We start from the raw sequence: 27,718 nt of genomic DNA on the forward strand, positions 1-27,718 counted from the left end.
TTTGGTTAAACATGCACACATATACAGTTGATACCCTAGTGACTGCTTAGAGCTGTGCCAAAAAAGCCATCCCAGTTGAGATCAACTCAAAGACCTTTCCTAGACCATTGCCGTAACCTTGGGCGCTAGTACAAGGGTAAAGTTCTGGCGCTGCTGGAATTAAGATTTGCAAGTAAGCACCATGGGAAGTGCAGGAAACACAGCTGTTCAGTCTCAAATCACTATTATCTGTCTTCTTCCTCAAGCTTTCAGCTGGAAACCAGGAAGGCTGAGGTTTATTCTCTTCTTATTCTCTTACGGTTTATTTTTTTCCTTCCAAGATAAACAGGCTGTTTTGTGAAAAACTAACTTAAACAGGACCTGGTCCCTGTCAGTCTCCCAAGACTTGGACAGGCTTACAGCAAACAGAGTCCCCTGTGCTCATCCCTGTTTGGACAGGTGGGAATAGAGCAGTCAGGCAGAAGAGCCACTGGAGAAATTCACACCAACTCAGCCAGCTTACATCCCTCTAATTCTTTTGTTTAGACTAATCAGGGAAGGAAATTCCTGAAAGTGATGGCAATGTGCTGGGCACCGATTTTATGTGGTTTTATATTAACCAAGTGTTAGCCTACAGAACAGATCATCCTGATTCTGAATCTCCCTTCTCTGAAGCCAGTACCTTAATCTGAAATGCCTTCTCTTTTTGAACTGCATGGGGCATACTTGTCTCAGTAGTGACCTTGGCATCTTCCAGGACTACAGGCTTGCAGGAACACAGAACTGGAAAAGATCACCTGGATTATCAACTCTAGCCCTCTAGTAACACAGGCAGTCACATTATATAATGTCTTTCATAAACTCTTCTTTCTCTTTTTTTCCCAAATCTCCAAAGCCTGTATAAAACCCTAGATGCAAATAGATGCAAGTTGCTTTGTCACACTAACTCCCAGGGGAACGCAATGCAGACATCCCCAAACCAGCTGTGCATGGAGCAGCTCGGGTGTGGAAGCAGCGTAACCATGTTCACGAGGTGCTGCACCAAAGCTAATAAACCTTATCGAGCAGCAGAACTCACTATCTCAGTTGCAGTGCTGGACAAACATTACTGTACTACTTCTTCATTCAAGCTGCTACATATGCATGCCACAGTATGGCACCGCGGGGACTTGCAGGCTGGGGAATCAGCTTACAGCCTACTAGCTCGGGGCTTTTTGCATGAGCTCCATTTTATGATTTTCCAGGGCTTTCCTGCTCCAGAGCAAGAATCCAAAATCGGTGTTTATATTAACACGAAGTGCCTTTTACCATATTCACAGAAATTCACCCAGACCTGACCTCTAACATGCATTCAGGAAAACCGTCCTGCACCCTCACAGCCGCAGTCTCCCAGAGGCTACCACATCTTAACCTCTGTTCGCGTCGACCACACCGCGTGTGTACCACTTGCACGCAGCAACTGCACACTCTCCATCCCGTCAGAGCTCCAGTGGATGGCTGACGTGTTACTTGCCATTCCTACCAAACAGGTTCCAGCCAAAGACCTACAGGCACAGCCAGACTTCCCCAGCAATAACTGCCCCAGGCTTGGCACCGGAACAGAGCAGGGAGGCCGTTTTCCCTGGATAGCCACTTGCTTTGCTGCTATCAAATGCATACTTTGAAAACCACGCCGTAATGACCATACTTTTCACTGGCAGTAGCTACCTCTCATGAAAAAAAAAACCACCACAAAACCCAACAACAAAAAAACAACCAAACAAATAATAGAAAGACAAGGCGTGAGGAAGAGCACGTTGCTAAGACCCAAGTTTGGCAGCAGAGTTGGGTTTCCAATCCCTTGGTGGTAAAGCTGATGAGCTTGGAGCCTAGAGGGAAAAATTATTCCAGTGAATGCAAAGAGAGGCTTTTAAGTGACAAAAAGGCAAGTAAAAGGCAGGTCAGGAAGAAAACCAACAAAAAATATTTCAAAATGAGCTTGGCAAGCTTACTAGCACTATTCTTGCTTGTATGGTAGGTAATTAGTAGGTCTAGGTAAGATCTTCACTTTCACAGGGCTCTAGAGAAAGAAATCATTTCTAGTTGCAATAAGCAGCCAGCCCTCTCACAAACACTCAGCATGTACTCTGTACATGGCTGTGAGAAATGAGGAAATTATCTATAGCCACTATAATCTGAGATCAGAGCGATGAATCCAGTGGTTTCCTACCAGAAGCCTAGCAACAGCATGGATGTCCCCTACCTTGGTCCCTCCTGCCTTTGATAGTTTCAGCTGTCTTTGAGCACAGGAGAAGGATGGTTGATAAATTGCTTGCTAGGGCTGCTGCCCCTTCCTTTCAACCTTTCTTGTAACAACAGACCTCCAACAAGGCAACATTCATACATGCAACTCTCAGAACACATCATGCTCTTTAGAAAATACTTGGAATGAAATGACTCTAGATTATATCTTATGACTCACAGTACACAAAGATTCATCTGCTCATAAATGAAAAAAATAGGGCTTTCTTATCCAGAAAAGGGTTGAGCACTTTTCCCACACTCAAACCACTCTGCTCCTGGCTGTCACCAGCAGAACGCCTGCCCCCATGTTGTCAGTACACACCTCCCTCCGAGCAAAGACCCTCTCGCCTTCGTAGCCCGAATTACCCCATGTCCCATCCAGAGAACTGATGACTAGGAGCCCTCTTGAACAATTCAGGAGCCCAGACAGCTGCAGGCAAATGGGGATGAGTGAGAGAAGAGACAAAGGCAGATTTAGATGGTCCCCTACAAACAAAATACTCCCGTCTGCAAAACCAGAAGTCCTATATGCACCTCCCATATGTAAGGCCAAGCACCCAGCTTGCGTTTCAACACTGACCATCAGACGCATGCACCCGAATGGTTTGCCACATCAGAAAGACTATCATACCGTCTCTGCTTCAGAAAGACTTTATACAACTGCATCCTACACAATAAAAGTGTTAAGATAAATAGTCTCTCTTGATATTTAATGGCACAGCTAGTCTGCCGCCTTCACTTCCCTCACAATGCCAAGCATTAGGTCACCACGACAGATATTTTAAGTTTCCCACTCTCCAGCTCTCCACAGCCCACAATCCCCTGCAGTCTACAAGGCCCTCATTTAAGAGTATCCTGCAACAAGTTTCACCTGAGGGAACACAGTTCAGCAAGCAGGAATGTCAGTCTGAACCAGGGCTACACCACCACTTCATTTCAGAGACAGCATTATAGTCAGAGACTGATGTTGCAGGCAACCTGCACTTTTGGGTTTCGTATCCATACCATACTGCAGCTGCAGACGAAGGCACATTTTCCTTTTTACTTTATTGTTTGTCAAATGTGACAGCATTCAATATTGCACAATCTCTTCAAGGAAGATAATTCTGTAACGTGCACCCCTTGGGGGGGGGAACGGGGATGGGACACATTACTGTTGCTGTGGGAACCTTAATTCTGGATTTCAGGACTTGCATATTTAAAACCTCAAATTTAACATTGCATTAATGTAGCTTCATGCATTGAATTAGGGAATGACTCAGTACAAATCTCCATGCATCTACTGAAGTCCTGACGTTCCAAGGACAAGAGGCACAGAACAGAAAAAACACAGCACGGGGAACAAGGAGGGAATGGGGGGGAACCTGCGAGGAGGGAAGCAAGAAACCGGCACAGCCAAGGTACAGCAAACCCCACACCAAACCAGATCTGTCACTCGGGGCTCCTTGTTCTCACCGCTAAAGGTTATGTAGCCCGTCAGGATAAAAAGAGCTTAAAGCAGAAACACAAATGGGCACAGAGGAAAAGGTTCCTGAAAGGACTGAGGAGGGGAAGATTCCCTGAAAGTCATAGGGTAAGACATACTGAGAAAGGAAAGATCATATCCAGATAGCACAAATTCACTAATTTTTTTTAATTACCAATGGCACAATGCCCAGATGATGCCCTTAAAACCCCTTCAGCTATTCAAGCATTTAACACTCAATTTCCCCACTCCTCTATAGTTTAACTGCAACGCAAGCGCAGCAACAGTGCTGCCCAAAGTTTAGGGTGCAGGCAGAAGCAGCAGCCCACGGAGGGGTACCGGTCTTCATCTGTCGGCAACTGTCCCAAAACTCAACCCTCTCTTAAGAATCCGGGAGATCGCTTCACCTTTTGGACCGAAGCCGGTCATGACGCAGGCTAACACCTCCACTTTATACTACAGTGCTCATGCACCCCTCGCTAGCGGGAAGAGGTGAGATAGCAGGACAATTCCCCTCAGCTCCCATACTCGCCAGCATCCTCCACGTTTCAGCCGGGTAAGGTACATCTCCATTGTTTACTGCTTATCTGAAATCGGCAGCACGGCTGAATTACTTCTCCTCTTACCCCACCCACCAAACGAAGCACAAATCTTAGCCGAGCCATGGGGCCCGCCCAGCCTTTTTTGCTAAAAACCAGCACCCCAAATTTGGGGTCCCGCACAGCAGGCTGTGGGGAGCGGGGAAGAGCAGAGAAGGTGGACGTGCCTGCCAGCGGGGCCTGCTGGACGAAACCAGGCAAGTGTGCATACCCCAGTGCAGAATCAAGTTACCCTGCAACAAAGATAGCGTGTGTATGTGCAAAGGAGGGAAGTAAAATCCTTCTGCCGGGGCTCCAAGGCTTGCTTTGTTGCTAAAATAAACCAGTGTTTGTTCCTGGGAGTGATGGGAAGCTGGACTCTAAAAGCAGCAGCAGTGAGAGCCCCCACCTTCAGAGTTAAACGGATTAAATAAAATAAAAAAAAATAAAAAAAAAAACAAACAAAAAAACACACAATAAAACCCACCACCACCAAGAAAAACTTGGGAACCAACTACTCTTCACCTCATGTATCTAGGTAAGGAACCCAAGGGCAAACTGCTGATCTCAAGGGTGCCCAGGAGCAGACAAAACTACACGGTAGATGACTGAGCAGCCTAACAGCTGACTGCTCCAGAGGAAATTCCAGTCCTTGCTCAAAGGCTGAAAATATATATGCTTTTATATATGTTTTTACTTTGCTTGCTGGATCTATATAACACTTTACACATGTTTTTCCTGACATTATTTTCCATACTCCACCAGAAACTTGAGTAACTGTGCCACTTCTGGAAAAACAACCTTGCATCCAACTTTTGTCAAAACAGCTTCTTCCCCCCCACCCCCAAAGCCCCAAATTGCAAAACTATTTGCTCCCTGCTCCTCTCTTAACCTTCAGTGACTACAGATCCCTTTCAGGAACACTCTTCCACTACCTGGGATGTCTCTCAGTAACATCAACATCCCATAAAGCAGAGGCACATGGGAACAGTATTACGCATGAAAAAAAAAAAAAATATATATATATACAGGTCTCTCAGATGGCAGACAGCGAGCAGCATTATACCAAAAATTTTGTCTCCGAGGCACCTGCCCAAAACTGTTCTCTCCAGAGGAACTTAAAACCGCAGGAAAAGCCTGCTTGATACCCAGTTAGCAGTACTCGCTCTAAATATTATTTTTTACACGGGAAAACTACAGCCCACTGTGTGTAGAGGCTGCAGAGAGCTAAGCCCAACAGCGAAGGCCGCTCACGTTAGTGCAGAGTCCTTCAGCTTTCCATTCCTTATATGTGCAAAGTGTGCAAGCCCTCACACACGCTTCTCTACTCACCCAGAGGTACATCATGTTAGCCTGGGTCCTTCAAACCCAGCAGTGAGATGATCCAGCAACGCAAGAGGTACTTCAGTAAGATTGTCGAGACCAAGGTTGGGTGTTTTGTGGGTTGTTTTTTTTTTTAAGGAAAGAAAAAAAAATCCAAACAGCTCAGTTTGAGGCTTAGAAAGCGTCTCGCCTCCTCCACCCCCCTCCTCCAGCTCTGGCTGCTCTGCGCTCTTCTCTCGCACTTAATCTCTCCCTGGGAGTTCCCAGCCCCGTGTGTCTGTACTGGCGTGCACAGCACACACTCTGCATTCGCCTCCAGGGAATTTCTCTCTGTCATTCTGCTTCTAAAAACACAATCTCGGCCTCACAAGATTCTTGCAAGAGGCAGGGATGGGTGGGGTTAGTAATAAATGCAGCCCGGCTCCCAGCGCCGGAGCGTGCTTACTTTAGAAAAGGGATCTTTAGACTTGAACGAGGCAGCATGTTGTCCTCCAAAGTCACTGGGGGTGAGGACCCATTCCCCCCCACCCGCTAATTGCTTCTCCAGAAACCATCCGCAGATGTGGGAGCCATGCAGGGTGCCATAGTCAGGTTCTGCTACATCTTCATTAGTCAACACCCCCAATTTGGTCACAATTCAGTAGCTGTATTTAATCATTAACCACTGACAGGCAACGAGGAGCACAACTACAGGGATCCTGAAGCTAAGGAGAAAATCTATGGTGTGCCAGCCACCCTGGAGCTCCCGCAGGAGAAACAACCACTGTCGGCGTGAGCTGGGGAAGAGAAGCGACTCACAGATAAAGGGGTTAATCTGCTTTCGCAGGTGGCTCTGCATGACTATTTTACAGACTTGCATATTGCCAAAGGGAAAGCAGCAGCTAGCTCGGGTTCCTCCGAGTATATCGGGTTCCCACTTGCCCAGAGGCAGCTTCCCCCCAAGTCTGAATGGGGCAAGTGCCCTCGCAGCCTTGTGCTCCCAGCCTGCTCCAGTTTCAGGTTTGCAAAGCTCTGCCGGTGGGGCGGCAGCCCCGGCAAAGGCACACTGAGCAAAAGACACTCTCGCCCCAGCTCCCTCGACAAGCTCCAGCAAGCCCTTCCCCGCACGAGCGAATCCTCATCCCATCCCCCATGCCCGATGCCACAGGACAAGTGTCACCTCTCATCTCATTAATCAGTTAAACAGCTCTTCCAAACTAGGAAAACGGGTTTCTCGCCCCCTTCCCTTCCCACCTCGAAATGAAGAATCAGCCTCCCTTGCTGGGCTCCAAACGCTAAGTTAAAATTGGCCTCTTCTCAAACAGGAGAAAACAAAAAAAAAAAAAAAAAAAGATCATGTTTTCATTGAGTCACTGGTCTCCTTGGAAATGAGTTTTCAAGAAATATTTTTATCTCAGCTAAAGATATAGAAATGGTGCTCTTTCACATATCACCTCTACTCCCTTTACTTACAGATTTCTTAAACGCGATCCAGCAGGCTCGGGAGCAAAGCAAGCAGCCATGTGGCCTGCCGTGCTCCACCGACAAGTCAAGCCCTGTCTACGCGGGGCGACAAACAGACGCGGCTCCTGTCGCAGCAAGCGCAGACATCCCAGCCGTGCTCCCCAGGCTCTCCTCGCCTTCAGCAAGCCGCAAACGCACCTTGGACCAGGTTTGTCCCATCCATGGGATGCCGATGGGTTCTAAGGAAATACATGACTTGTTGCAGTCCTGCCTAAAAACCTGGAGAAAAGGTTTATCATCGTGACCATATAGCAGCGACAGGGATGCGCTCGTTAGAGACAGACAGGACACCCCTTGGCTTCCCAGCCAGGAAAACCCAAGCCCTGCTGCTCAGGGGAAGGAGCAGGAGTCATGGTTCAGGAAGCTCGGATGTCATGGGATTGTTCAACTACAGCAGCTCTCGGGCCTCCCATCTGCTCTCACCTTTTGGCATGACGGGGCAGGCCGACAGAGTGAAAAGCAATGTTCCTAAAAATCACTTACTACACCAAAGCCTATGCACCATGGTCTCCAAACAGCGAAGCGTGTGATCCATAAACCTGTTCTCAAATGCTCTGAGAGGAGTGAAACAGCAGCAGTGCTGATATTTGCATCACGGTTAGACATTTCAGTTACATTTCAGCAGTAGGATCACACCAGCAGTAGCTCCTAGTTCAGCCAGCTTGCAGACACAGGCAAACATTTCTGCATCACATAACCTTGATGGCACTTTCAAGGTTTTCTTCTGATTCAAAATCCTGATCCAAAAATGATACTATCACCTTAATGAAAGCTGAGATTCCTTGTATGCCGAGGAGAAAGTAAGAGGACACGTGGACCTGGTGAGCAAACCCAAATAAATCCTACTTCATATATATTTCCATAAAGGACTTAAAGATGAGCAGTTAAAACTACGCTGAAGAGTAACCAACAAGCTCCCTAATTTAAAAAAAAAAAAAAGGGGGGTGGGGGGAATTATCCCCCTTCTTCCCCAGGCTCTCTCATCCTTTAGGCCACTCTTCCAATGGGAGAGAAAAGAAAAACTTTTAGAATAAGGCTGTTCATTAATTTCAACAACTGAGACTCGTTACAAGTCATCCAAGCAAATCCACAGTTGGACAGGTCACATTCAACCTCTGAAGCAAAACAAGACCTACGAACCCTCCTCAAATCATCCAAATACTGGCTCAAAATTCATCTGCCACTGGGCCACCACCTCTCCATGGAAGGTATACAGGAAGATTACTGAGCACAGCAGACTGCTGGTGATGAAGCAGAAGCGCTGGAGCACTTTTTGAGGAACTGCAAGAGCAGGTTTCTCAACGCTCAATATTCTCAAGCAGCGAGAGAAGTACCCAGCCGGTCAGGAGATGATGCTGTGGGATGCCTCTAGAGGCACCACCGCTCTGATTCAACAGAGCTGCTGCTGCCCAGAGGTTCAAACCAACACCAAGAATATGAAGTGCATGCCCCAGACTACCCACAGTTGCAGACAGTACTGGTGGCAGTGTGGTAACTGTGTTAGCCTCAGATTATAAGCAAGAAAAAGATTTACTTGGCCAATATAATTAGGGGGGGGGGGGGGGGGGGTGGAACTAGATGAGCTATTAGGCCTTCTTTGTGTTTTTATTCAGATTGCATAGATTTTCAACTACATTAGCTGGTATGTAAAAGATATCAATAGAAGATGGTATTTTTTTGGAAAATTTAGCCTAAGAAAACACAAAATATTCTGCAAGTAGCAAGAGGACAACTCTATGTTAGTGAGTCTAATTCCAGAAAAACAAAGCCAGTCATGACTGAGACAGGCTTCTGAAACAGGTAGCTAGGATCCTCTGCAAATGCTTTGTCTTAATTCTAACAACAGTGCTTTACAGAATACATGTCAGGGAACTTGGAACGCTGCTGTGTGTGGAAATACACATGATCTCTTAGGGATCTTTCCTGTCTCAAAAAGGATTAAAAGCAGAAAGAAAAAAGATTTTAACATGTATATATACCGAGCTAAGAGAAAAGTGTTCAGAGAGCTGCAGCCTAGTGAAACATTGGTCCCTCTGATGGGAGACTGTTGTGTAAATCAAAGTGAAGGGGGAAGAAAGCAGTCTGCAAATATATTAATGCTTGTGAGGGAGGTAGGGAAGGTCTTAGCAAGCAACAAAAGGGGAAAGAGAAAAAAGGGAGCAAGTAACCACCTATTTAATATTATATTAAGGTATTTGTCAAAATAAGAGGCACTAGTAAAACAGAAAAAAAATTCTACCCACTTTCTACCAGTATCAAAAGCCTTAATGACATAGAAGAATAATTGTGGCTGCTCAGTTATGTGCATAAATTCAACCCAAAAATACTGCTGGTATATACGTTTCAAATAAGCCAAATGCTTAAAAAATAATTTACAAAAAGTTGTAGCCTATTTAGGAAAGATCTGAGTGGGCAAATGGGGAATAGGTATGGCACAGTTTCAAACTGACGTTATCTGTTTCTAGCTGATTGTGTCTCAGAGGCATATGATTTCAAATGCTCGTGGATTAACATTCTAGCAGATAAAGCTCAAGACAGGGTACAAGCTGGTGTGTCTGCTACACACTACTGAAATCACATTAGATAGCACGCAGGATGAGTGGCTAGCTAAGCACCTCTTCATAACAGAGGGAAAAACCCATCTGATCACCAGGAATTTCAAATGCAACGACACTTGCGGGAGGCGTCGGGGAGCTAATGCCAAAGAACACCCTCAAAATTTCTAAATTACAGAAAACAATTTCTTAGTTCAAGAAGTGTTACATTGAAAACAAGCAATTCCATATTAGAACCCATCATGACAGAAAAGAGCAATCAATCGTAAAAATAGAAATTAGCAGTAACTTAGGGAAAAATGATTGTGACAATTGCATTTGGATATATGGAAGGAGAACAGACACCAAACCAGTGTATCTACGCACATACTCAGCACTTGAGTGGGACCAGAGGTACACTGGCATATTTTTCCTGGGCAGACAGATTGCTTATTGGGCTTCCCTGTCACATCCCCACACTTGAACGCTTGTATATATTTTAGCAATTGAAAAAAAGAAAAGCTGAGAGAAAGAAATAGAAAGGAAATTAGGAAAGGAAAAAATAAAATTTACAAGGGAATCCTAACAACAGGAGGCAAAATCCACAGCCAGAGCTGGAAGATGACAATGAGTTTTTCAAAGCTTCTCGGGAATAGCAACCCCAGCAATTGCATTTACCTGCTACTACAGGGGAAAGGTAGAAACATCCCCAATACTGAAGAAAAAAGCCAAAGCATTCAATACGTATTTCTGTTCTATATTTGGAGAAGAGTCAGCTGTTGCAGTCTGTGATAACAAAATGCTTTCCATTCCAGCAGTAACTAAGGAAGATGTTCCAACAGCTACCCAACAAACAGCATTGTCGTCCTCTTACCTAGCTCGAGCTTACAAACAGAAGGGATGTAACCAGATAACAAGGAGGTTTTAATCAAACTACAGCCATGAACATATTTAAATGTGGGCACTCGGGAAGGCCTGCAGTCTGCATCAAACTGCGTGACCTGCATTTGCAGCTCCAACAAGCCCTAACTCCAGTGCTAACATTAAACCTGCTGTAAAGCCAAAAGTACAACTGTGATCCAATGACATACCCAAATGCAGGTGTTAGAGTCCGTCTTATTAAAGACCTGCTGCTGGTTAGCTAAGCTCAGCCAAAAGATTATATCTCTGTCAACACCAGAAGACTGCATCAGGAAAGCAGTGCTACTGGTAAAGCCACCAATACCAATTTTCTCAGCATCTGAGTTTTCCTAGAAGCATCCAGGTTGGAACTCTTCCAGTAATGAGAGCTAAAATAACATCCCAATGCTGAGCAAAGCGAAAAATGAAGTGGGGTCTGATAACGGGAGGTTTGCAGAACAAAGATGCAGGTGGAAGGCCTCAGGTAGGGGAGCGCAAATTAAACTGTGCACCTGAATGCATCTGGGAGAGCATTCCGATACATGAATGAAAAATACTGATCATAAAAATGTCTACTCCTGATGTTTAATAAGGCTCCCTGGCAACCTCTCCTGTAAAACAAAACCATAAAGTAGTTTTTAAAACCAGCCTGAACTCTAAAATAAGATGAAATTCTTTTATGGTTAATAAGTGATATTGAATCTATGTGTTCCTCCTCACTGTGCAGTTTTCCTTGGCTGAAAAGTGGGAGGGGAGGTACTCTGAGACTGGGACAGGTTGAAGAGGGAATTTTCATTTCAAACCAAAGGAAAACAGTTGCGCTCTCAGCCAAGACCCAGACTGAGCTTTCACATTTTACGCAGAAGCCGGATTCAGACTGAGGATGAAGACTTCATCATTGTCTCACCATGATAAACACTTCAAGAACCATCTACAAAAGGTCTTGACTGGAGATGGGAAGGGAGACGTGCTCTGCGGTGCTCAGAGGGAAGTTTCTCCAACTCAATGGCTGCTTTCCATGGCTTATCTGACTCCAGCAGAACGTCCCAGCAAGAGAACAAGGGAATCAGACTCATGCTACTTGTGGGGTTTGGGCATGCCTTGCGCCTTGGTTTTTTCTTTGGTTTGCTTGGTTGGTTGGGTTTTGTTTTGTTTGCTGGTTGGTTGGTTGGTGGTTTTTTGTTGTTTTTTTTTAAAAAAGAAGATTAGAGATGGGGCTGGGAGCTATCTGGGGAGCGGCACAGAAGGCAGCCCTGGGCACACATGCAGTTCCTATGGAGATAAGAGGATCTTCTTTGAGGTTGGTTTACTCCTTTGGGTGCCGCTGGAGACTACCCTGGTGGCAGAGTACTGCTTATTTGCGAAGAATCCCTCCGCTCAGGATCCTAGCATTATCTCTGATTATCAGAATTTCTGAACCACAAGGTAGATTTCCTCTCAACATCCAAAAGGACTCCAGGAAGCCTCTTTCTGCATTATCCTGTTTGTGAAAGGAAGCAAGACTACAAAATGCATACAATAAATCACCCAGAAAAATACCACAATCCTTTTTAGATGTTTTGCCAAGGAAATAAGCCAAACACTGGCATATTACAAGGAAAAAAAACCATTTTGTTATAGAGCAACCCATTTCATTACTGGAAAACTGGATTCCCTATTCTCTCTCCTGCAGGTATGGTTCAGCTACGCAGCAAGAGGCTTCTGAAAAGAGATTACTTATTTAAAAGCAAACTATCAAGGGCTAGTTTATCTTCCACAAAAAGCAGAAAGCCTGAAACAATAAAACACTTGACACGCAAACAAAACCAACAATTTTCAGGGACTGTCCTGCTACTGACTTGACATAGTAATTAAATGTAAGTCCTTAAATAAACTGCAGAAGGTCTCAATTCACAGGCTTATCATTCAAGTATGGGGGGGAAGGAAACAGGTACCAAGAAAAGCTTTTTAGACTTTGTTTGGGATTTTCTTCTCCTCACAAGTATGCTCAAGAGCACCATTCTGGAAGGCACTGTCAATCCTTCAAGAGAACTGCAATAAGCTCAGTAACTAGGAAAGGTACTTTGCTGAAAATGTGCTCCCAGACAAAAATACACCTTTAAATTAAAACCAAGAACACCCACATCAACAAAACTAAACTGTGAAGCCAGAGAATTCAAAGTTAAACAGTTGAGAGCATGCAAATATTTAGATATAAGGAATTCTTATGGCTGCAGTATACTGGTTTGGGCATTCATCTCCAGAAACGAAATGGTGATGCAACTGCTCCCAGGACATAGCAAACATGAGTCTGGGCAGCCAAGTGGGAATTTCCATGAATTACACCCGTCAGTGTTACTATGGCAGAACAGGAGTGAAGTTTGCAATCCTCCAATACCATCTGAGGAGAAGCTAGCAAGCTAAAGGTCTGCAGAAGAAAAAGCATTTCTGCAGCTGTGTTGCCACCCCAGGCTTGATTTTCAAGCTCTATCTTCTCCATTCCATCACACTTGGATCTAGTTTGAAGTCCACACTGAATCGGCATATAGCAAATATATGTAGGTACTTGTAAGAAGGGATCAGAATAAGCTTTAACACTGGTATTTAAACCTTTATTTTTAAACTTTAGTTAATGAATAGCTGCCTTAATATCTTCACTAGCAATGTCCAAAGAACAAAGTTTGATCTCCCTTCAATTCTTCCATGAAGTAGGAGAAAGTATTACACAGCATCAAACTCCAGCAAAAGTATATTTTTTAGTGTCAAATCAGGAGTACAATATCCAGTTGAACTGATAAAGGGCAGAAAGATTTTCTATGCCCTAGACTTAGAGTGCTAAATAGGGTATTTATTTGGCTGTGGATTTTGAAGAGGAAGTCATAAATATAAAAATGCAGCTCAGCTCCTACATCAACAACTCATCTCTTTATTGTCCACAAGCGAAGCTATACCAGAGGATGAACTGATGGCATCCAAGCGTTATCCTATTCAAGGTGTGAGACTGCAGGTGGCAAAAGAAAAAACGCTTCAAATACCTCATCAATGGAGCTACAGCATCATTATAGCATTTTTTGTCTTCATGCTTACAATGTCAAGTGGCTGTACCGCATCAGCAATTCATCAGCACGGCAACAACACAGCAAATTAAGAAAGAATATGAAGATGAGAGTATTGCAACAGTGGGGAAAGGAGAAGAGAGGGCATAGCTCTCTTCCCTGGACCACACAGGGGTTTATTAATATGCCGAAACTTTGGCTTAGGCCTGCTGCTGATAAAGGGGAATACAGACAGAGAACAATACCATCCTGCAGTAAGAGACTCCTTCTGGCTTGTTTGTGCAAAGGAAGGTTAACAATGTTAGCGAGTTATTCAGGAAGTAATGGATACCCTCTTGCCCTGAGCAAATTCCTTTTCAATAACAGTAGTAATTTCCTAGGCAATACAACTATATCAAGGTATAATGGCTACTATATTTATCTACAGAGGCCCTGTACTGCTGGGATCCAATTTACTACGGCATGGAAAGCAGTTTACAAATCCTGGGATAGTAAAGTTGCTAGAGACAGGAATAAAATTCTATCCTGTATCGCTTAGTTTAAAGACTGGGTTTTAACATCCCTTTTTAAGAGTTTAAAATGCATTCTCTCCAACTTAGAAAGACTCAAAGACTAATAAACCATAGTAGTAGACTGCAAATACATCTATGAGAGGGAAGAAAGCAGCTTAACAAATACTACGTTGTGCACTTTTTTTTATCCTTATTGTCACAGCTGCTTTATTTCTTCTTTTATTCAAATAACATTCTTTCATTTGACCCTCTGAGAAGAAAAATAATCCATGACATTACCTAGAAGCCTTACATACCTAATGAAGACAAAATAGCTGAATGCCTGAAATATGGCTTCAGTACGAGAAATGGCACAAGTATATAATCAGCAAAGAAGAAAGGAATTACTCCAGTTAATGAAGAGGTAACACCGATAGACACTGAATGACATCTCCTGAGAAAACAACAAAACTAAATTGCTAAAAGACTTTGGTGGAACACAGCATCAACCTGTGATAAGTAAGGGTGGGTGGAAAGAGACCAAACACACATGTCAGGGGACTGCAGATACTTCCATTACATAACGGTAGTAAGAAAATCCAGGCAAAATCGCGATTAACAGAACTAAAAGCAAAATATTTCAACAGGGGCATTGGCAGTTGTCAAACCACATAAAGGAACAGCAGACTGTTCAAATGTAAAAGACGTTAACAAAGCATAAGACAAGAGGCATAAATAGATATAAAATACAGAGGAAGATTTCTAGAGGACAGAAATGCTACTGGAAAAATTTAGTTATAGAACACAATATCCCCAACTTCAATTCACAATGATCAGCAAAGGTCAGTTGTCAGAATAGCAGTTCTGCTTCTGATCTTGTTCTGGGCAAAGCAGTCCTTAACCATACCTGTGCCACCACCATCTAGCTGGATTATTCTCATGGCTGCAGCAAACAGCTCCCTCCATCTGACTGGTTCCTCAGGGAATTATGAGCATAAGACAATTTAGAAAAGCATGTGTACGTAGACACTAGCTGCACTACTTGTTTCCTGCTTTATAAGCAAAAGATAATCCATTCTTCAAAGTCTTTTTAGTGTATATATTTAATATGGGACTTCTGAGAAAGCATGCGGATAGATACCTACCTATATCTTTTAACAAGGCATTTTACCATTCTGCAGATCTCACATGCAGTGAGTACTGGCAACACCCAGAGTTTGTAACGTGGGATGTTCCAACAAATTCAGATGTATTTCTTGGCACTTGGGTCAACTGATGTACTTGAATCAGGAGGATTTTGGCCCTCATAGGAGCAGACCAGCTATAGATCTGGTCTTCAGCATCACTGCAGTCTGTGGGGTACATACTGTGACCCTCAAAGACCTTCATCTGAGCTCGTATTAAGGCTGTTCTACCTTCCCTTCTTTCCCCTACACCCTGTCATGACACAAAAAAACCCAAACCCACAATTTACAATTTACCTACTGTAAATTCCATTCTGATGCCTTTTCTGATCAAATCCTGGCAAAATTACTCTTCCATTAGAGACTGACTACAACATGCTTACTCTTCCCATCCCTTTCTACGAGACAAATTGAATGAGTAGCAGCTCCCTCACACTTGGTTTAGATGAGATGAATGGTATGAAGTAACTATGGCCAGTCAACATGTGCAATTATTGTGCCCTAGGTCCCATGCAACACATTCTCATCTCATCTTAATCCAAATTTTAGCTTTGAAGTGTAGCCATACCATGTGACAACTACTGTACCCACTAGAGAAACTACTGACTTTGACAACAAAGCAACCAGCAACAACAATATATTAAATTCTTCCCTGTTCCCAAATTCCCAGAAAGCAACAGTGACCAGAACAATCTTTTTTCATCCTTGTGTGACCTGAAGAATGCATGTTTCCTTTCAGATAAAGGCCTTGCTATGGTTATCTAATGCTAATGTCACTACAAACTGGATTAGAGACGCCCAGAAACCTCGAAATATGTACATGGATAGTCAGCTGTATCCTAATTCTAAGTCTGAAGGAAATCAAATGCTCCAAATTGTGCCTAATGTAGTTAAGTTTGCCCTTTAGGTAGGATAGACCAGTAAGAACATATTACACAGTGATTAGATTAATTCTTGAGTGAAATTCAGAGGGCTGGCTCTATCTGTCTATTCTGCCAGTATATTTCAAATTATTTCAGAGACTATCAACTCTTCCCGTGCTCTGCTCCACAGCAGCAGCTGCTCAAGAAATACAGCAGTTCTCTGTCTGGGGTGAAGTTGGCAGCAACTGGGGACAACACTGCTGTCAGAGTTCAGCCTCCCAGTTCTGAAATGCCATTCTACTGGAAATACCAGAGAGCCTAAATCCGGCTACATATACCGCGGGACGTAAAATATCTCTATCTCAGCTTTCAGCAGAAAGCTCCAGGGTCTCATGACATTTACTCCTTTGGCCCCTGTCAGTCTTTCTCCAGACCCTGCAAAGGATTGGAGCTAGCTGCCATAAATGGTTGGAAAACAAGATGTCCTCCGAGCACTTGGAATCGAGGAGCACTGTTTTAGCTTGGGGAGACCATGGCAAGGAGCCAGGGTGACAGGTGCCCCAGAAACAGAGAGGACGATCAAACTGTTGCCAACGTTAGCCACTGCTGTCCTCTTGACTTGTAAGAAAGGGTAGCCCGTGCTCTCCAGGTGTATTGGGAACAATGGACCAGAAAAGTCGAGGATGTGTTTGCTGGCAGTACCTTAAGTCTCTCCTCAATAAAATCCAAGCATGAAGGCATTTCAACGGGTCTCATCAGATACAATCCTACGAGTAAACCTTCATTAGGCCTGGCAGCAAGCACAGCTCAGGGCTGCCGTGACATCAAAGCACAGCTCATCGCAATCCACAGGCACCAGAAGAGTTAAAAACGCAGATTCCTGCTAAAACTGCCAAGAGCTACAAACCTTCTCCTGTGTGGGCGGCAGCAGCAACTAAATCCACTCCCCAACAATTGGCTGGCCTGCAGAAAGAGAGGCGGGAAGAGAAGGTCATGGGGGACAGCCCCCCCAAGTAAATAGCAGCACAGCATCTGCTCAGGTTTTCAGCTAAAATCAGCGAGACAGTTCTCTTCATTTTATCGCCAACCTCTCGAGACAGCAGCCTCTGACCTTTATCAGGAAGAGCACCCTTGTCCTCTAATCACAGACTTCCTGGAAATCACAATCTAGCCAGCAATTAATACAGAATGGAGGGGAAGGAAAAAAAAAAAAGCTTCATAACATCAAATTACCACTGCAAGATTTTTAAATACAACCCCCACCAAAATGGCAGAATTCAAGCATGTTCTCACAAGCCATCTTGTTCCCACTAGCATTATTTAACAGTACTTATTAAAAAGATTTTCTCACCTTTCCCCCCCACAAAAAACCCTGCCCCCCTCCCAAGTCTTGTTTTGCAGATGTTGCCTGCAGCAGCATAGCTTCTTGCTGTGAAAGCTTCAACACAGGTGTGCAGAGCATGACCTGGGCAGAATTACATGTGCCATTTCCACTGGGAAATCTAAGAGACTTATTAAGCCAGGACAGTGCCGATTAATCTACTAATGGAATGAATCAAAAGTGTGTTCCTGGCCCTTTCCCTTTCACATCCCAAAGCCTCGGGGGAGGCAAAACCATCTGGCAAATGCCTGCTCCAAGCAACATTATGCTACTGCTGGAAATACCTCTCCCTCAATATTGAGAAGAATGAAACCATCTTCTATCCACCAGCTATTCTCAGGAGCATCTGCGTAGCTTGCTGAGGCAGTCTGCTTGCATGCAGCATCCTTCCCCAGCCAATGCAGAGCTGCTCACTCACCATGCAGGAGAAGTCAGCAGAACAGAAAGCAATCCCATTCATTTACTCAGGGTCCTGCTGAAGCGGCCGGCACGAGCGGGGCGGTGAAGCAGTTACCGTACGTACTCAGCGTAACGCACACAGGCTGCCCTCCCACAGCAGATCCCAACTGCAGGCAGGCAGAAGCACACTCCCTGCCCAGACTGAGCAAATGCTCCTGCTCAATTCTCTCAGTCCTGTCTTCGTGCAAGGGCAGTTGCAGGTAGGGTAGCAAGGAGGTGTTTGTTCAATTATTTAAAAAAAAAAAAAAAAAAAAAAAAAAATCTCCTCTAAGCACGCCCGAAATGGAGATCTGGCCAGAGAGCTTAAAGGGAAATCAAGATATCAAACAGCTCCAAGATTCATACATGATACATGTTATTACTGTGAGACAGAGGGAAGGACTGACTCAGAGATGCTGAACACCCTGCACCCTTTGAGTAATAAGCAAGCTCAGGAAGAAATAGAGCTATGAGGCAGCTGTCACAAAAAAAGGATCTCTGGCACTTTTAAGATCATACAGGAGCAGAGGAGCCTCCTATCAATTTAGACACACAAAAAAAAAAAAGAGAGAAAGGCCTGAGACAACAGCAGTCATACACTGTGGAATTACGTAAATGTAACAACTGGTTTTTGAATGTCACGGAAGAATGCAAGTACAGGGCAGGGGAGACAAGAGGTCCTCCATGCTCAGAGGCAACACAGAGCATGTTTAGACAAACATCCATCAGGAATTGCCTGACTTGTTTTTACAGACTCCTAGGAACAGGAACTCCAGTCCCCTAAATTACTGCTCCAGTGCTTCACTACGTTGAATCAGAAAATGTTGTTTGACCCCATAATATCCAATTTAAGCCTCCCTTGATGCAAATTAAGCTGCCTTCAATAGACATTGTAAATAATCAATCCCCATTCTCCATACTTCTCTACTCTTTCTTTTTTTGAAGAACAAACAAGCTCAATATTTTCCTCCTATGCCAGGCTCTCTGGGCTTCTTTTTCTTGTTCTTGCCTGGACTTTTTCCAGATTCTGCCTATGTCTTTCCTGAAGTGCCTAAAACCAGGTACAGTGCTCCGCTCGCTGTGCTGAGCTCTGAAGAATAACTACCTTCTGCAGTTACTCGACACACCTGGAAATGCATTCCAGGTTTTCAGGATCACAAAAACCAGCACCACATACTCAGTTTGTTTTCTCCTATTCCCCCAGATCTTTCCCTTCGATATTACTGCTTTTTTACAGCTATTCTCCATTTTGTACTGCGTATACAGTTCCTTTTGTTAATACAGCTTGGTTTTGGTTAATTTCACATTGTTGGATTTCAGGCCATGTCTGCAATTTACTGTGATCTTTCTGACATCTAATCCTACCTTCCAAAGGCTGCCAGCCCCCCACATACATATATTCAGTCACTAATTCATTACTCTGATGTTTGATGAACAGTACAGAAGAGCAGAGCAGCCAGGGCAGACCATGTCAAGACTCCAAATCGCACACCCAGAGAAAAGCATGACATAATTACTCTAAATACTGTTTTCTAATGAGGTGCTCGGCCCCTTCTTAATTTCACCTTTCATTTGCCTAGTTTATGGAAAGGTCATGCAGGACTAGGTCCAAAGCCAGTAGCTTTCTCCATCTGCCAGGCCTGCTGCCACGTCAGAGGAGAAAATTAAATCGATCTGACATGATTGGTCCTTAAAAATTAACAATGTCTGTCTGTTGTTGCCTTAATTTCCTTTAGTAAAAGATCTGACGATAAACATCTGATCTTTTTGAGCATCTTTCCAGGTTCTGTTACTACACTGACCAGTTGTATTTCTTGGGATCTCTAGCCTCCTTTAACAACAAAAAAAAAAAGGGGGGTGGGGTGGGGGGGGGGGTGGGGTGGAAGAATACTGTTTATTCACACACACACACACACACACACACTACCTTCATTCACTTGAAAGCTGTGAGAATTCATGATATGAAGTATATGTGCTGGAGACAACCGTCTCAAGCACGGCCTGTACCGGCCTGAAGGAGGACATCCCCGAACCCCCACCGTAAGCTTGCGTCCATCTTGCACTGCCCTCCGAGCAGAAGCAGTGCTGTGCAGCACATGTGCCTTTTGATAAAACCAGCTCTGGCCAGGAGCCTGCTGAGGCCGGGAAAGCGCTAGGTAGGGACTGCCGGCTCAGGCTCCCCTCTAAAAGCAACTCTCTGTCACCAGCACCCCTCCTCAAACATCCCTCCTGTATTTCCCCCCTGCTCACCCCCCGAGACCTTTGGCAACAGAGCAAAGACTTTGCAGAGCAAACCCTTTTCCTCCTCGCCTCTTCGAAGAATCCAATGCCTTAAGCAGGCCCTGCGGAGGGGCAGCAAGGCCTGTCTCAGCCCTCCCTGCGTGCTCCCCGTGCTGGCTGCAGACACCGACACGGCCTGAAACAAAACTTCCCTCGCCGAGCACGGAAACCGAAGAGCAGCCACCCCCCAAAGGCTTGCGGGGCGGCAAGAAGCCGAACCCTCTTCCCCTCCTCTCTCCCTCTCCTGCCGGCCACGGCCTTTAATGCCAGAGGAGAACCTAAGCGGCAGGCTGCGGGGAGGGAGGCAAGGAGAGGCGGCCGGGCCCCAGCTCCGGCGGGGCGGGGCGGCGAGCGCTGGCCGGGCGCCGGCTGCCCTCTCCTGGCAGCCCGCCGTCAGAGCGGCCCCGGCCCCCGCGGGGCTGACCCCCTGCACCAACAGCTCTCCTCCTCCTCCTCCTCTTCCTCCTCCTCCTCCTCCTCCTCTTCCTCCTTCCCGAGCTCTCCCGGTTGCGCAGCAGGGTCAGCCCGCCGCCAGGCTGCAGCAGGGCGTTCCAAAGAGCCGGCGCCCGTGAAGTTACGGCTATCTGGAAATAACCTTTGCAAAGGTACTATAATCCTTCAGGAACAGAAAAAAAAAAAATAATAAAAAGATACTAAATGCACACAAACTACTTCTGCTCGGTTTGGTTCTGGGTTGGTTTGAATTTTTTTTCCCTTCCAGTTGAGAAGAAAATCGTCACCCACCCGATGACTCTAAGCCGAGGACCCCAAGCCCCGCTCACCCGAGAGCTTTAAAACCACTTCGGTTTCAAGTTAGTTGCGCACAGAAGAACTTTTTCCCCATAAAACATACCTGAAGCGGGGACTCATTGCCACAGGATGTTGCGGATGCCAAAGATTTAGACGGCCTCAAAAGCCACTTAGACAAATTCAATAAAGACAAAAAAAATCTATCACGGGGATTTTTTATTTTTTTTTGTAATCTATGGCCAGGAAATCCCAAAGCCACAGGATTCCTTCAAGAGTACAGAGGAGGGGAAGTATCACCCAGTCTTGGCGCTGCTCCCTCTCCTTTGAGTACTTGCTATTAGACACTGTCAAAGCCAGAACACTGGAAGGCAGAGACCTTCTGTCTGACCCAGAATCGCCGCTTTCATGTCCTCAGTAGGATATAATATCCATCAACAGGCTGTTTTCTCTACATTGTTTGGTTTTGGTCCTCCAACCTATCATTTTACAGTCTACTTCTACAACACGTGCCACAGTCTCTAGCACTCGTATTATCAGTCAGAAGGAGAAATCTAAACAAGATGCTGTCCCTCTTGCCAAAATAACTGAGGGGCTTGGGAGTCTCCAAGACTCTTGCAGACATTGGGTAACACTTCAACGGTCAAAAAGTACATCGCAGGAGAAAAAGTGGTCTCCTGGTCCTCTCCCAAGGATGACTCACATCTCCTTTCTTTAACCCCAACCAGAGATGAGAAACTGCTCGCATCGGAGGACTCAAACATGAAAGGAATTTGTATTACATCATCCAGCCCGTTTCCTGCCAACGCCTTACAACCCCAGAGCTTTGGCCGAACTATTCATCAGCAAGGTAATCGTTACTTCCCTTGAGAAGCTGTTTATAGGACTGAAGGAGCTTATTGTCAGGAAGTCTTCCCACGTATATGAATTAGATGCACTCCTTAACTTCTTCTCATGCAACTTTTCTCCACGTGGTTATTTTTTTCTCTCTCTTCTTATTGAGTCACAGCAAGGCATGCACTGGTATGGAGCTCGCTGGAGGTGTTTATGAAAGGTACTCAAGGTTCTGTAAGGAAAGGATTCCCTGCCTTGTATTCAGAGAGGCTAGAAATGCAGCAGACATGAGGGAAAAGGGAAACAAATACACAGCCAGTGTGAGGTGTTTGCAAGACTTGTGTCAACTGCAAGACACCGTGCTTCCTGTACTATTTAAGGGGTTTGATGGTAGGAAATTAGCTAAACAGAAAGAAAAGGAGAGATTTGGGGGAATGTGGCCAAAATAAGCTCAGTGACTTGGTTCAGAGTGAAATTTCAGAAAGCAGATTTATAACAAGCTCAGTTATTTAGTGGTGTATGCATTACAATTTTTTTCTAATCCCAATTTCTGAATCTTCCCTACAGTTTCTTAGGGCTGTAGTCTGGGCTTGAGAAAACAAGGAACCACTTTGCACTTCAAGTGATCAACCAGGTGTCTTACCAAGACAGTTCTGGATTCAGGGGGGGGAAGTATTACTAGATTAGTTTCAGTGGATCTTATCTTTCCTCTGCCAACTCATCCCTGATTCTTTGAACTTTATTCTGTAACCACCTCCTCCTTCAATTTTTAGCTAAACACTCTGCTGTCTATTTTCCTTCTCAGATATCATGATTTACATTGCTTTTAACTTAACTCTCTCCACTCTATCAACACTTTTTTACCTTCTGAATGTGCTGAGTTATAAGCAGTGTTGGATGCAATCCGGTAAAGAATTTCTCAAACTCCTTCCCGCCTGCAGTGTTAAATGCCTTTCCATAACACGTCTTAACTGTCCCACACCCTTCACAGCCTAGGTGCTAAACAGTAACCCCCCAGCAGTTATCCCACTATACACCCCCTCTGAGTGCAACTGCCTCAGATGCTTCCCATCTCCTGAACGTGTTGGACAGTTTTGCCCAAACTGCCTTTCTCTAAAGTGAAGCTCGTTATTTTCTATGGGACATTGCAGTTAGGTCAGTAACAGAATATCCCTTCAGACCTGTCTAGTACAGAGTGGAAACATTTCACTTCTTGCCCGAAGAGAGGTGGCGGAAGCCAGGAAGCAGTAGATTTGGCAGTCTTAATCCTAATTCACCTCATTTTAAACATAAGGAAGATGTTTAGAACAGTTTCTCCTCATTAGCTTGGTCTCATCCCAGATTCTGGGTTGTTTGCTTTCAAGCAAAGAGGCACTTCTCAGAAGCACCAGAACACCAAGCCTGGCCTTCTTCATTTTATATGGAGGACCTCAGACACTTCCAGAACTTTGTCCTGGCTATTCACTCAAGGAGTAAGGTGTTAAAACTTTATTTAAGGCCTTTCTAGAACCTCCCTCTGTTCCTCAGTTTATGCATTTGTATTAAATACACTATTCAAACCAAACGTGTAAGCAACAAACAAGCCAAAAACCCACAAACAACCCTCCTTTCTTAGCTCCTGAATAACTTAACACTTCCACTGCCACAATCTCACCAGTTACCGAGACAGCACACACACTAGAGGGTTTATTTTCATGGTCAGTTACAAGGAGGAAAACAAATTAAAAAACCAAAACCCTTTTCAGGAACACTACTTACAGACTTAAACTCTTGAGACAGGGAGTCTTTGTTCCAAGACCGACAAAGTAGGGCACTGGAGAGACTGTGGCTGGTGCTATCATGGTTCAAATAAAAACAAACAAGTGGCCAAACCGTTCTCCTCCAGAAGGTCACTTTTTATTTGTTTTACGACAAGAGCATCTCAGTCTGTTAATACTAAACCAAGAGATTTTTATGGATATCCTAATCCATACTGAACCACTAGGCTGCTAATCAAGTTCTGGCAATATCCCCAAATTCATGCTTCATCCACATGACGGAGAAGAGGAAGATCGGTGAAGGAGCCTCAGACCACACAGACAAGAGGACAGAGGCTTCCCCCTCTGAACTCTCTGCCGAGATCCCCGCTGCTCGCTGCAGAGAGACCACCGACAGGAACAGCAGTACCTCCGTGCGGCCAGATCCAACAGGAAGCCCGGCGACCTGCTGTCCTGCCTCCCCACGGGAGCTCACGCACACCCTTCACATCTTAGGATGAAGGACTTCCTTGCTCAACTCCCCACATCAGGAGGGACTGGGCAAAGAAAACAAACGGGGGGAGAAAAAGCAACAGGGGAGGTTTCCTGTTCTCACAGACTGCCACCACCGCTGTTCAGTTCAACCAGAGCAGCTTGCGGTCCAGGGGAGGGGAAAGCACACAGCCGGCTGCTGCCTACGATGCCCCAACAGATAACTCCAAAGCAGCAAGTGAGTAAAGACCCAGGGGAAAAGGCTGACAATCGGAGAGGATTTAACAGCATTTCACCTTAAGCTTGAACTCAAACCAAGGGGATAGTGATAAAGCTGTTCCTAGCAGTTGCCATGGGCACCCACGCTACCTTGGGCTGCAGTCTCATCTACATATAACGAGAACAACAGGTCAGGCCTGGTGAGTGCTCAGATGGAAAACCAGCCACCGAAATTAAGCTGTTGAAGGAAGTGTCGCTTGTGATAGGTAATGATGTTTCCACCACATTAGTAACGAGCCAATGGCCCAGTTTGATTTAAGAATTGTACTCACGGAACTACAAGCTTTTAAAAGAGGCTTCAAACCAACATCCTAACCCGTTGTGATAGCTGAGGATCGCTTTCCATAACAGAAGAGGTGTAATAGCTCTAACATCCTGACCCAGTTCTGGTACGTGCAATTACCTCCTGCTTCCATAAACTCTCTCTCCTCCTCTCTTCCCTTCAGTGGCAGCTAAACAAGGTGTTCTTGCTCATTTTGCTTCCTGTTGGGGAACAAAATCACTCTGTGCAGCAACCAACAGAAGTGCCAGTATTCAGCAGTCAAACAATTTCAGGTATCATGTCTAATACGTTTGGACATGAAAAGCACTAGAGCAATATGACAGGCCTTGGCTATATATAAAATGAGCTGGCACAGTTAGCATGGAATAGCTTTCTGGAAGCAGAGTATCTATTCTTGATGACTTTGTCTATATGTAAGAGTTGTATCAGTATAGCTGTACCAGTCATTTTCCATGTTGAGACCAACTCATAGTACTTCAGAGCTGTTTGTCACAGCTTGGGAAATGAAGCAAGGAAGTCTTGGTTCACTGCATTTTAGGCAGGCATTTGTGTTACAAAAAAAGAAACACCATTTTGTTGGCAGGCCCAACAGAGGGATAAAGAACTGAATAGTCCCCAGAGAATAAGCTCTCCTCACTAAAAGACTAGAACCAAGTCTTTGGTTAACAATGTTACACTAACACTTCCCTTATTTTCCCTTTACTGAGGGCTTCCTCGCTGCCATCAGCCTAGCTCTGGGGAAAAGGAGGGGCATCCTGCCATTCCTGTATGTGCATTGAACATCCACAGAGCAAACCTTGAATTCTTGAAAACAGTCCCAGAGAACTCTCCAGCTCTTTACATGGCTATAATGTAGACCCAGAAGTGCAACACTTCAGCAACAGAAAGTCTTCTCTTTTTAGGCAAACATACACCATAGTGATTTAGCACACGTGGTCCTCAGGTCCTATCACCACAAAAAGTCCAGTAAGCCAGCGCTCTGGCAGGGCAGGTGAGGAACGAGGGGGCTGCGCAACAACCCAAAGCTCTGGGTCATCACAAAGCAATCACGCAACACCAGAATTAAGAGGAACACAGCCTTGATATGAACCCATTTCACTTCCCTCAGCGCAGCTGCCCATGCGTGACAATGACAGAATGCTTAAATATTTGGGAAAGGATACAAAATAAACTTCGTACTGTAGACCTAAGCATTCCCAAATGGCCAAAGTGAGGACTCGGACCAATCACACACTTCCACTGGAATGAAGAAAAACTACAATAATCTGGAACATCTGGCTATGATTTAACCACTAGAGGGTGTAAAAACAGCATAGTGAAAGGTTTGCAGCCAGCAATTAACGGCATTTAGAGCCTGAAGGATCGAAAAGGACATACAAACAAGTGAAGGAGTAGGATGCTACGCAAGTTGAAAGAAAGGGCAAGTTGTATCCACAGAATTTCTAGCAGGACTAGTGTGGTCACACGATGAAAAGCCCTAAAAATAAAGCTCTGCTTTGCTACTTCTGCTAAGGAAAACATTGTGGTAAAAAGCACAGTACAAGTATTTACAATCAAGAACTGCAATGGGAAAGAGAAAGATACAGAGACTTATGCTCACTAGCTCAAATCCAGCTCCTAATCTGAGGAAATCTGACACAATTGCTCCTGCACCTCTAAATTACTTTGTTACAGGGTCAGGATCACTACACATGCTCCCACACCACTTCCTTCCTCCTTCCCCAGCACAGAAAGGCAGGTGATGGATCAGACATTGCTGTCTCTCCCACACCAGCCCCAGTCTGTGGCAACAGTAGACTTCTTTCTCTGCTGCTGTCATGCTAGAGGCTCCCAATCAGATTAGCTAAAAGCCTTGAAACCTCATTAGTGAAAACCAGACCTGAATTTAAGCTGCTTCAGGACCAAAAGACAGAAGGACAAACACCACAGATCAAGATGTTACCAAGACCAGAAAAAAAAAAAAAACCCGCAGCCAAAAAAGATTTTTACAAGTATTTACTAAAATGAAAACACCAGAGTTAACTGAAGCTGTTTGTCCACTAAAATATTTCCACAAAGCTATCTGCCATCTGAAACACATATGCATACTTGCTAATACACATTACTTTCTGTGCTCACCCATACAGAGCCCTCCGGGGCTGCGCAGGCTGTAATTCTCATTTCACACCCCGGCTGCTGTACAGCTCCCCGTGCCCATCTCCGCTGATCTGGTGAACTGCCAGCAACAGCAGTTCTGGACTTTCAAATCAGAAGAGTTGTTAAGGGATGAGAAAGAGGAAACTTGTGGAGCAGGACATAGTGGTAGCCACCAAAATGAAATACCTGAAGACACCCAGAAACACCCCTAAATGGGTACGTACCGTGAAGCGCAAAACAGGGGGCAGAGGGTGCCACCAGAATGGAAAAGCTGAAACCAGTTATGAACTGCTTTAAGGATCTGGGACTGGCTCTGCCTCTCAAGCTATCGTACCTTACTCAGCCTGGATAGAGTAGGAACACAATTCTCACAGCATCCCAGCGTGTAATATTTATTTGTGCTAGTTAACAGTTTAATATATCCCAGTAGACATTCTGAATAATTTCCTCCTATATGGAAATTCATACACACGTTACAAGCACCAAAGATTCGAGCTCTTCAATTGCTGAGGCTGCACTATGCTGCGCTTCCTTCATAAAAACATCTCCCCTTAAGCTGTTGCTACATATACCCAGGCCTCATCAAGATACGATGAAAATCACTTTCTTTATATAGCGGTACCTGAGAGTATTAAAGAATTTGATTCTGGTTTTGTTATTTGCTCATTACTGAAATGTGCTGCATTATTGATTTTCGGTGCATATTAATTTCCTGCTACACTGGATCATACTCTGCTCTGCAGTAGCACTGCAGAACACTGAAAAAAACTTCATTCTAAGGGAGATTTAATGTGTGACGGTTGTATCTTACAACCCATTAAATTTCATTTGTTCCAAAGCATCTCCTCCTTCCGTCGTGCAAATTCATCAACTGGGATTTCTCTGTCTTCTGCTAGGAGGCAAGAGAATGCTTACAGATGCAATGCACTGAACAGTGTAATTTTTACTGCTGTAGGAGGAGAATATCCTGAATA

General features: G+C 44.7%; 1 protein-coding gene across 8 annotated transcripts in view; it reads right to left on the minus strand.

Moving 5' to 3' along the window:
• The window catches only part of RBFOX2 (RNA binding fox-1 homolog 2), a 173,325-nt gene that overhangs the window by 107,491 nt on the left and 38,116 nt on the right, over window positions 1-27,718 (minus strand). The window lies entirely within an intron of this gene.

Source organism: Accipiter gentilis, chromosome 18 (assembly GCF_929443795.1).
Source record: "Accipiter gentilis chromosome 18, bAccGen1.1, whole genome shotgun sequence".
Lineage (NCBI taxonomy): Eukaryota > Metazoa > Chordata > Aves > Accipitriformes > Accipitridae > Astur > Astur gentilis.